Consider the following 9,849-nt stretch of genomic DNA (forward strand, 5'->3'; position numbering starts at 1 on the left):
AAGTTTTGGATTGGAGTGGGGCAGATTGTTTTGAATTGGAGTGGGGCAGATGGGAGTGTGGAAGATTGGAGTGGGGCAGATGTTTTTGGATTGGAGTGGGGCAGACTGATCTGGATAGGAGTGGGGCAGGCTGATCTGGATAGGAGTGGGGCAGGCTGATCTGGATAGGAGTGGGGCAGACTGGTCTGGATAGGAGTGGGGCAGACATCTGGATTGGAGTAGGGCAGACTGATCTGGATTGGAGTGGGACAGACTGATCTGGACTGGAGTGGGGCAGACTGATCTGGACTGGAGTGGGGCAGACTGATCTGGACTGGAGTGGGGCAGACTGATGGATTGGAGTGGGGCAGACTGATGGATTGGAGTGGGGCAGACTGATGGATTGGAGTGGGGCAGACTGATGGATTGGAGTGGGGCAGACTGATCTGGATTGGAGTGGGGCGGACTGATCTGGATCGGAGTGTGGCAGACTGATCTGGATGGAAGTTTTGGATTGGAGTGGGGCAGATTGTTTTGAATTGGAGTGGGGCAGATGGGAGTGTGGAAGATTGGAGTGGGGCAGATGTTTTTGGATTGGAGTTGGGCAGACTGATCTGGATTGGAGTTGGGCAGACTGGTCTGGATTGGAGTGGGGCAGACTGGTCTGGATTTGAGTGGGGCAGACTGGTCTGGATTGGAGTAGGGCAGACTGATCTGGATTGGAGTAGGGCAGACTGATCTGGATTGGAGTAGGGCAGACTGATCTGGATTGGAGTAGGGCAGACTGATCTGGATTGGAGTGGGACAGACTGATCTGGATTGGAGTGGGACAGACTGATCTGGATTGGAGTGGGGCAGACTGATCTGGATTGGAGTGGGGCAGACTGATCTGGATTGGAGTGGGGCAGGATCTGGATTGGAGTGGGACAGACTGATCTGGATTGGAGTGGGACAGACTGATCTGGATTGGAGTGGGGCAGACTGATCTGGATTGGAGTGGGGCAGACTGATCTGGATTGGAGTGGGGCAGACTGATCTGGATTGGAGTGGGGCAGACTGATCTGGATTGGAGTGGGGCAGACTGATCTGGATTGGAGTGGGGCGGACTGATCTGGATCGGAGTGGGGCAGACTGATCTGGATCGGAGTGTGGCAGACTGATCTGGATGGAAGTTTTGGATTGGAGTGGGGCAGATTGTTTTTGATTGTATTGGGGCTGATTGGAGTGGGGCAGTGAGGTATGTTGGATTGGTGTAGGGCGGATTGGATTGGGCAGATAGATTTGGAATGGAGTGGGAGAGGTTGTTTTGCATTTGAGCGGGCAGATTGAGTGGAGCAGACTGACTAGGATTGGAGTGGGTCAGGTTGTTTTAGATTGGAGTGGGGCAGATGGGAGTGCGGAAGATTGGAGTGGGGCAGATTTTTTGGGATTGGAGTTGGGCAGACTGATCTGGTTTGGAGTTGGGCAGGCTGATCTGGATTGGAGTGGGGCAGGCTGATCTGGATTGGAGTGGGGCAGGCTGATCTGGATTGGAGTGGGGCAGGCTGACCTGGATTGGAGTGGGGCGGACTGATCTGGATTGGAGTGGGGCGGACTGATCTGGATTGGAGTGGGGCGGACTGATCTGGATTGGAGTGGGGCGGACTGATCTGGATTGGAGTGGGGCGGACTGATCTGGATGGAAGTTTTAGATTGGAGTGGGGCAGATTGTTTTTGATTGGAGTGGGACAGATGGGAGTGCGGAAGGTTGGAGTGGGGCAGATTTTTTGGGATTGGAGTTGGGCAGACTGATCTGGTTTGGAGTTGGGCAGGCTGATCTGGATTGGAGTGGGGCAGGCTGATCTGGATTGGAGTGGGGCAGGCTGATCTGGATTGGAGTGGGGCAGGCTGATCTGGATTGGAGTGGGGCAGGCTGATCTGGATTGGAGTGGGGCAGGCTGATCTGGATTGGAGTGGGGCAGGCTGATCTGGATTGGAGTGGGGCAGGCTGATCTGGATTGGAGTGGGTCGGACTAATCTGGATTGGAGTGGGTCGGACTGATCTGGATTGGAGTGGGTCGGACTGATCTGGATTGGAGTGGGGCGGACTGATCTGGATTGGAGTGGGGCGGACTGATCTGGATGGAAGTTTTGGATTGGAGTGGGGCAGATTGTTTTTGATTGGAGTGGGACAGATAGGAGTGCGGAAGATTGGAGTGGGGCAGATTTTTTTGGATTGGAGTGAGGCAGACTGATCTGGATTGGAGTGGGGCAGACTGATCTGGATTGGAGTGAGGCAGACTGATCTGGATTGGAGTGGGGCAGACTGATCTGGATTGGAGTGGGGCGGACTGATCTGGATTGGAGTGGGGTGGACTGATCTGGATTGGAGTGGGGCGGACTGATCTGGATTGGAGTGGGGCGGACTGATCTGGATGGAAGTTTTGGATTGGAGTGGGGCAGATGGGAGTGTGGAAGATTGGAGTGGGGCAGATGTTTTTGGATTGGAGTGGGGCAGACTGATCTGGATTGGAGTGGGGCAGGCTGATCTGGATTGGAGTGGGGCAGGCTGATCTGGATTGGAGTGGGGCAGACTGGTCTGGATTGGAGTAGGGCAGACTGATCTGGATTGGAGTAGGGCAGACTGATCTGGATTGGAGTGGGACAGACTGATCTGGACTGGAGTGGGGCAGACTGATCTGGACTGGAGTGGGGCAGACTGATCTGGACTGGAGTGGGGCAGACTGATGGATTGGAGTGGGGCAGACTGATGGATTGGAGTGGGGCAGACTGATCTGGATTGGAGTGGGGCGGACTGATCTGGATCGGAGTGTGGCAGACTGATCTGGATGGAAGTTTTGGATTGTAGTGGGGCAGATTGTTTTGGATTGTAGTGGGGCTGATTGGAGTGGGGCAGTGAGGTATGTTGGATTGGTGTAGGGCGGATTGGATTGGGCAGATAGATTTGGAATGGAGTGGGGAGGTTGTTTTGCATTTGAGCGGGCAGATTGTTTCAGATTGAGTGGAGCAGACTGACTAGGATTGGAGTGGGTCAGATTGTTTTAGATTGGAGTGGGGCAGATGGGAGTGTGGAAGATTGGAGTGGGGCAGATTTTTTGGGATTGGAGTTGGGCAGACTGATCTGGTTTGGAGTGGGGCAGACTGATCTGGATTGGAGTGGGGCAGGCTGATCTGGATTGGAGTGGGGCAGGCTGATCTGGATTGGAGTGGGGCAGGCTGATCTGGATTGGAGTGGGGCAGGCTGATCTGGATTGGAGTGGGGCAGACTGAGCTGGATTGGAGTGGAGCAGACTGATGGATTGGAGTGGGGCAGACTGGTCTGGATCGGAGTGGGGCAGACGGATCCTTCTGGAAGTTTTGGATTGGAGTGGGGCAGATTGTTTAGGATTGGAGTGAGTCATATTGGCTTGGATTGGAAAGGGGCACATTGTTTTGGAGTGTATTGGGGAGGGAATTTGGTGGTTTGGTTTGGAGTGAGGCATATTGGATAGGCGGGAGGTAGGTTGGTTAAGTGGGGTTGATTGGAGTGGGCAAATTGCTTTGGATTGGGCAGATAGCTTTGGATTGGAGTGGGGCAGAGTATTGTTTTTGTTTGGAGTTGGGCAGAGTGTATTGATTTGGATTGGAGTGGGGCAGAGTGTACTGTTTTGGAGTGGGGCAGAGTGTACTGTTTTGGATTGGAATGGGGCAGATTGTACTGTTTTGGATTGGAGTGGGCAAGAGTGTACTGTTTTGGATTGGAGCGGGCAAGAGTGTACTGTTTTGGATTGGAGTGGGCAAGAGTGTATTGTTTTGGATTGGATTGAGGAAGAGTATTGTTTTGGATTGGAGTGGGGAAGAGTGTATTGTTTTAGATTGGAGTGAGGCAGACTATTGTTTTGGATTGGAGTGGGGCAGACTATTGTTTTGGATTGGAGTGGGGCAGACTATTGTTTCGGATTGGAGTGGGGCAGACTATTGTTTTGGATTGGAGTGGGGCTGATTGTTTTGGATTGGAGTGGGGCAGATTGAAGTGGGACGGGTTGGGAGGATTGGCGTGGGGCAGATTGTTTAGGATTAGAGTGGGGTGGGTTAGTAGGATTGCAGTGGATTGGATTGAGGTGGGTGTGGATATGAGTAGGGTTGATTGGATTGGTCTGGAGTGGATTGGATTGATTGGGGCGTATTGGTTTGGGGAGAGGTGGGGTGTACTGCACAATTATTCGTTGAAGCATAATTTCAGAAATTACATATAAGAAAGAAACGATGTCCCTTCGCAATAAGATAAACCTCATCTTTTGAGAACAGCACCTAAAGGCAAAAGAAAAAGAGTGCAAAGTGAGAAAGGAAGACTTGGTAAAACAAAAGAAAGTTAACTATAGAAAAGAAGTCTTTGCAATTTTGTGTGTCCTGCTGGGTACGTTTTTGCCAGTCATATGCCTGCTGTTTGCGGAGTACTTAAAAGTTAAACACAACAAAATAGTACCTCAATCACGTTAGGAGCAGGGGACGGGCACTGATTAAGTTGACTCAATCAGTGCTTGATCCCTGCTCCACAGAGAGAAATGGAAATGATGTGACTGCCTTGACAAATTGGCGGGGCTATAGATAAGAGTGGCATGCAAGCCAACAAATGGTAAGCGACGGGCAGGCTCCAAGCTCTTTTTGTTAACAACAGTGTCTCGCAAGCGAGACGTAGGTGCTAATGCATGCTTTCGCAGGCTCGATCCTTAAAAGTTAGTGCTATTTAAATTATTTGTACAACTACTAGCAGATGCAGATACCGCAGGCGTTTTTACAGTACATCCATATCTCTTATGTGCTTGGGTTGAATAAAGTCAAAAACCTGTCTTCCAATAATATTTTCTCTTAAGTACTTGTGAAGTAATAAGCTGTGCTCCTGGCCCGTCTCTTCAGGGTACATCTAAGGTCCAGGAGCACAGCTTGTTACTACTTCACAAGTGTCTTTCTTTCCATCCATTACGTTAGAATTTAATAGTTAAGCTGTAGATAATTCCCATCCAGAATAATTGAGTAACCAAAGGAGGGCCTTTGTTTTGGTCCCAGTTGGATATGAAAATTAGAAAGCTCCTTTTCCGCCTGCAAATTGCTGCTCGTAACGGAAAGCAGTCAACTTGCTGGTGCTGCTGAATGTGTCCCAGTGTTGGCAAATTACACTTTGACAAATTCAGGATACTTCACTGGGGCGATGCTGGATGAGGCTCAAAAATGGCTGAAGGAGCTAGAATTCAACTGGACTTTCCTCATTTCCTGCAGTGGATGTAGGGAAAAAGGGCATTATTCACATGGAAAAGCGGGTAGGCTAGGAGATTGGATAAGGACATGACTGACAAGACAGATGAAGTGGGTGCATCATGTGAATGCATAACATTACAGCAAATCAAGGGGGAACTTATTGGACAAGCAATGAAAGCAGATATTGTGTAATATCTCGTATCCCACTAGACTAAGTGAATCTCCTGCCATTGGCCTATCTTCGTAACACTGCCTTATTCAACAGCTTGGTCAGCTGCACTGGGATTCAAGGGGAGGCGAGCCCCGCCCTGCCTTGGCATGAGCAGACAGAAGTTGCAGCGCTTCGAGCTGGCTAGTGCTTGAAATGTTCATAGCCCTTCAAAAACTTGCATGACTTCCGTAAATGATGCTGAAGTGAGGATGTTATTCCCAAGCTTAAATTAGTATCTTATTTGTTGAGCATCTTATTCTTATGATGAAGTAAGCATTTTATTAGCATTCAGCATATTGTATAAATTCCATTAACTGAACATTAAATAATTTAAAAACATACATTTAATCAGATTTTGCATTGTCGTACTATAAGTGTGTTGTTTTTAGATACATCACACCACCCGTAAGGTCCCACCCCGCCCCCCTCTCCACCATCTGCAGCCTCTCTGCAGGGGAGGGCTGAGGGCATTAATACTCTTGAATAGTGCGCCCTGTGAAAAAAGACGCCTCTAGGTGTCCGTGAGTTCAGGTTTGGGTGTACAGGGGCCATGACTGACAGTTCTTGTTTGTTTTTATTACCATGGCCTGCCGTTGCTATACCCCTGCCAGTACCAGCAATACCAGCCTTGTAGTGTAGTTCCTATATTCCCAATAGGCTCTGCGCATTGGAATAATATATCCTATAGATTTGACGTCGGACTGAGGTCGACTAGGTCTCTATCGAATATATTAGATTTAATTGTGAGTGCCAGCTAGCTCAGAGGTCACTAGAAACTTTCTCGAGTTCACAAGAAGGGATTAGTTTCTGACAACCGCATAAACATGACAACTTTGTTACCCCAAGAAAAACTGATCTTCAGAGTCGTGGAAACAATAGATAGATATTTCACTCAGTCAATCGTGCATGCTTCGTTTCACCAGAGGTGCAGAGAAATAGATAGACTGGCGTTTTCAATAAAAGGATTTATTGAACAGTCTTCTTTCTCAAGCATAAGAAATGAACTGCTACAATCGTAAGACTGCAAATATAATGCATACAGTAAAAAGAGTAGAATAAAATAATACTGTAATAGCATTGTATGGTTCCTAAACCATAGGTAAATACATACATAAATAACAGAGGCTAAAAGTACTCAACTGGTGCTACAAAAATACGCCTACCCCGATGTACCTAACCTAAGCTTAGTATGAGGGAAGAAGTAAGTGAGGTGAAACATAAATGGAGTATTCTTTTGACAAGAATCCGTCAAAGATTTCTCTTGGGGTCTAATCAGCTCCTTACCTTGATTTGGAATGAAGAAGGTCAGGCTCAGGACTCGATTTCCCAACAACCCGCAACGGCACGAGAAAAGACAGCGTCTCTCTCAGTGCATCTGCTGGAGGGTCGGCTTCCTTCGGCACTTGCAGTAGCGGGGGGCGTTGGGCAAGTAGATAGTCGAACTGCTCCAAACTACAGTGTCTTTGATATGACAAGTGTGGGCATATTTATACCTTGAAGGTACTGAGTTTGACCAACCCGTACCAGCCCAAGGTCAGTGTTTCGGAAAGCTGGCACACCGAACCAGCATCTCCTCACCGCCTCCCATCGGCTAACAGCAACATCCGTGCTCGGCCTACATCCAAGACTACACTGCCATGCTACAGACCTACAAACTGCTTGCCTTCCTGCACCTGCACCGTTACTCCGTGGTGCAGCAATAGGACAACAGCGACATGCAACGGCTCAGCAATAAACCACTCTTGCCATGGAGCGCACCCAGAGGCAGGGGCAGTTGAGCAGTACAGGGACCAGAAGGCATGTGGCATTGTAGAATAAGAATGGATGTGCTAGAAGTAGGCTTTTTTTAAATCTTTTTTTTTTTTTTTTACTATTTTCCATAGCGTGAGCTTGACCCGAAAGTATCAGAGTGCTTTAACTCAGCGCCAATTGCATTATAGACAGACACAAGGCTTACTTTAAGGAGAGCATGCATACACAGTGGGGGGCGCCGGCGTTTATAAAGTGCGTGTTTGGTAAATTAAATAAAACTGCACAGTCTAAAGATGGGACGCTAGGGTGTGCTTGAACTGATGTGCCCTGGTTCTACAGTGCACCACTTGAAGTGCACAGGTGTAACACAGTTAAATCCCACCATGTACGATTGCCAGCGTGTCTAGGATTTTTTTTTAAAAGGGCTGTGTGAATGGTTGTAAACATTCTCCCATAGACGCAGAACATCCAATCTACAGCTTTTCTTTAACTGTGCTGCAACAAATGCGGAGGAAAGGCAAGCACCTGCTCATAGGCGCGTAAGGCTGTGCACCACTCCTGCGCGTGAGTGAGCATCTGTGTGCAAACGTGTTTGTGGAAGGGTGCAGGGCTACCCAGTAATTTAACAAACAAGCATGACTTTGCATTCTGGGAAATTAATCATTAATAGCATTAACGCACACACTTTGCGCTTACGCCTCAAACCCTGTACATTTGAGTAAATAATAGGGTGACTGGAATAAAAATACACACACACACACCATGTTGTTGAGTAAATGTAAAGCACCTACTGTGGTCTGCTGAATCTGACCTTGTCTAATGTAACTGGTAGTCGGGTAAACGCTCCAATACCTTCGGTTCAAGCTTGCTATGTATACAAATTGCAAAGGGGGTGAGGGGAGTCCAGTCTTTAACAGCGGGAGCAAACTTTCTATATCCTTTGAATGTACACTTAATAAATTGGCGCTTGTTAAACTCATCCCAGCATACCAAACATCTAGAGCACACAGATGAAATACAGCCATTTATTTCCATCTTATAAATATGCCACCCAAACATAAGATTTACTAATAAGTAAATAACAACTCTACTTACACTCCCTGCTTTATAATTAGGATGGCATCTTGTGCGATTTAACGAGTGGTCACGTTTTTCACACATTTACAATGCTAATAGCCATAACGCTCGCAAATGCGAGACCTATTGCATTGCAAATGCTTGTTTGATATTGGGAACATTATTTGTGGGGACTATGTTTTAAGTAGGGCTCCCAGGGAAACCCAGGATTCGATGGTGAATGAAAATGCAGGTGGTATAAATGCATCTGGTGTTTCTTCTAATAGTGGCAGTTGCTCTAACAGAGATTTAAGAAGTTTGTAATCCTTTGGTGTCTCAACTGGATTAGGTCCAAAGTTTCATGAGAGGTTTAAGGACTATATTACAGTTGGGTACTTTATTGTGAATAATATTTTGGTTCCCTTTTGTATTTCACATTTTTAGATGTCCAAGGTAAAAGTAAAGAATTGATATGATAGTCTGTTTATTTATTCACATTTTGGGGGGGGGGGGGGGGGGGGGGAGTGCTGAATAGTTGTGCGGGAATGAAGATTAGAAAACCCCTTTCCTGCCTGCAAACATCCAACTTGAGGGTGCTGCTGAATGTGTCCCAATGTTGGCAAACTATACTTGAACGAATTCAGAATATTTCACGGGGCGATGCAGGATGCGGCTCAAAATTAGCTGCAGGAGACAGAATACAACTGGATCATCCTTATTTCCTGCAATGGATGTAGGGGAAAAGGGCACTATTTGCATGGCAGAGCCGGCAGGATAGGAGATGGGATAAGGACATGATAGACAACCAATGAATTGAGTGTATCACAAGTGAAAGCATGGATATAAAGTAAAACATGGGGGAAGTAATGTGACCAGCAATGCAAGCCGATATTGTGTAATAGGTGATATCTCCTAGACTAAGTAAATCCCCTTTCATTTGCCTCTTGTTTTAGCGATGCCTCATTCAACAACTTATTCAACTGCAGTGGGATTCAAGGGGAGGTGAGCCCCAGCCCCGCCTTGGTATGAGCCAACAGAAGCAGCAGCTCTCCGAGCTGGCTAGTGCTTGAAATGCATAACTTTCCTAAATGATGTTGAAGTTATCATCTTATTTGGTCAGCATCGTATTCACAAGCTGAAATTAGCATCTTATTTGGCAAGCATCTTATTCTTATGATGAAGTTACCGATTTATTCGCCCAACAACTTATACGCAGTCATCGTATTGAAAATTCCATTAACTGAACATTACTTTTTTTTTTTTTTTTACATTTAATCAGATTCCCAATTGGCATACTGTGAACATGTTATTTTTCATATACACCACACCACCTATAAGGCCCACAAATATTTGGGGCCTAATTTAGCTCTTGCCGGAGCCGAATACTCTGTCACAAATGTGATGTGACGCCATATTATGATCCCACTATATCCTACAGAGATCGTAATACAGTGGACAGGATATCCGTCCCGTTTGTGCCGGAGTATTTTATCCTCTGAGATTTAAGTAAGTACCTTAGAACGGAACTCTTGAGTTGCCAAGTAAAGGAAACTTCCATATAAACTGCTACAATTAATGCTTGTGCTAGCTAGGCGTAGGGTGGCCATAACATGTAT

Source organism: Lissotriton helveticus, chromosome 3_1 (assembly GCF_964261635.1).
Source record: "Lissotriton helveticus chromosome 3_1, aLisHel1.1, whole genome shotgun sequence".
In the NCBI taxonomy this organism is placed as follows: domain Eukaryota; kingdom Metazoa; phylum Chordata; class Amphibia; order Caudata; family Salamandridae; genus Lissotriton; species Lissotriton helveticus.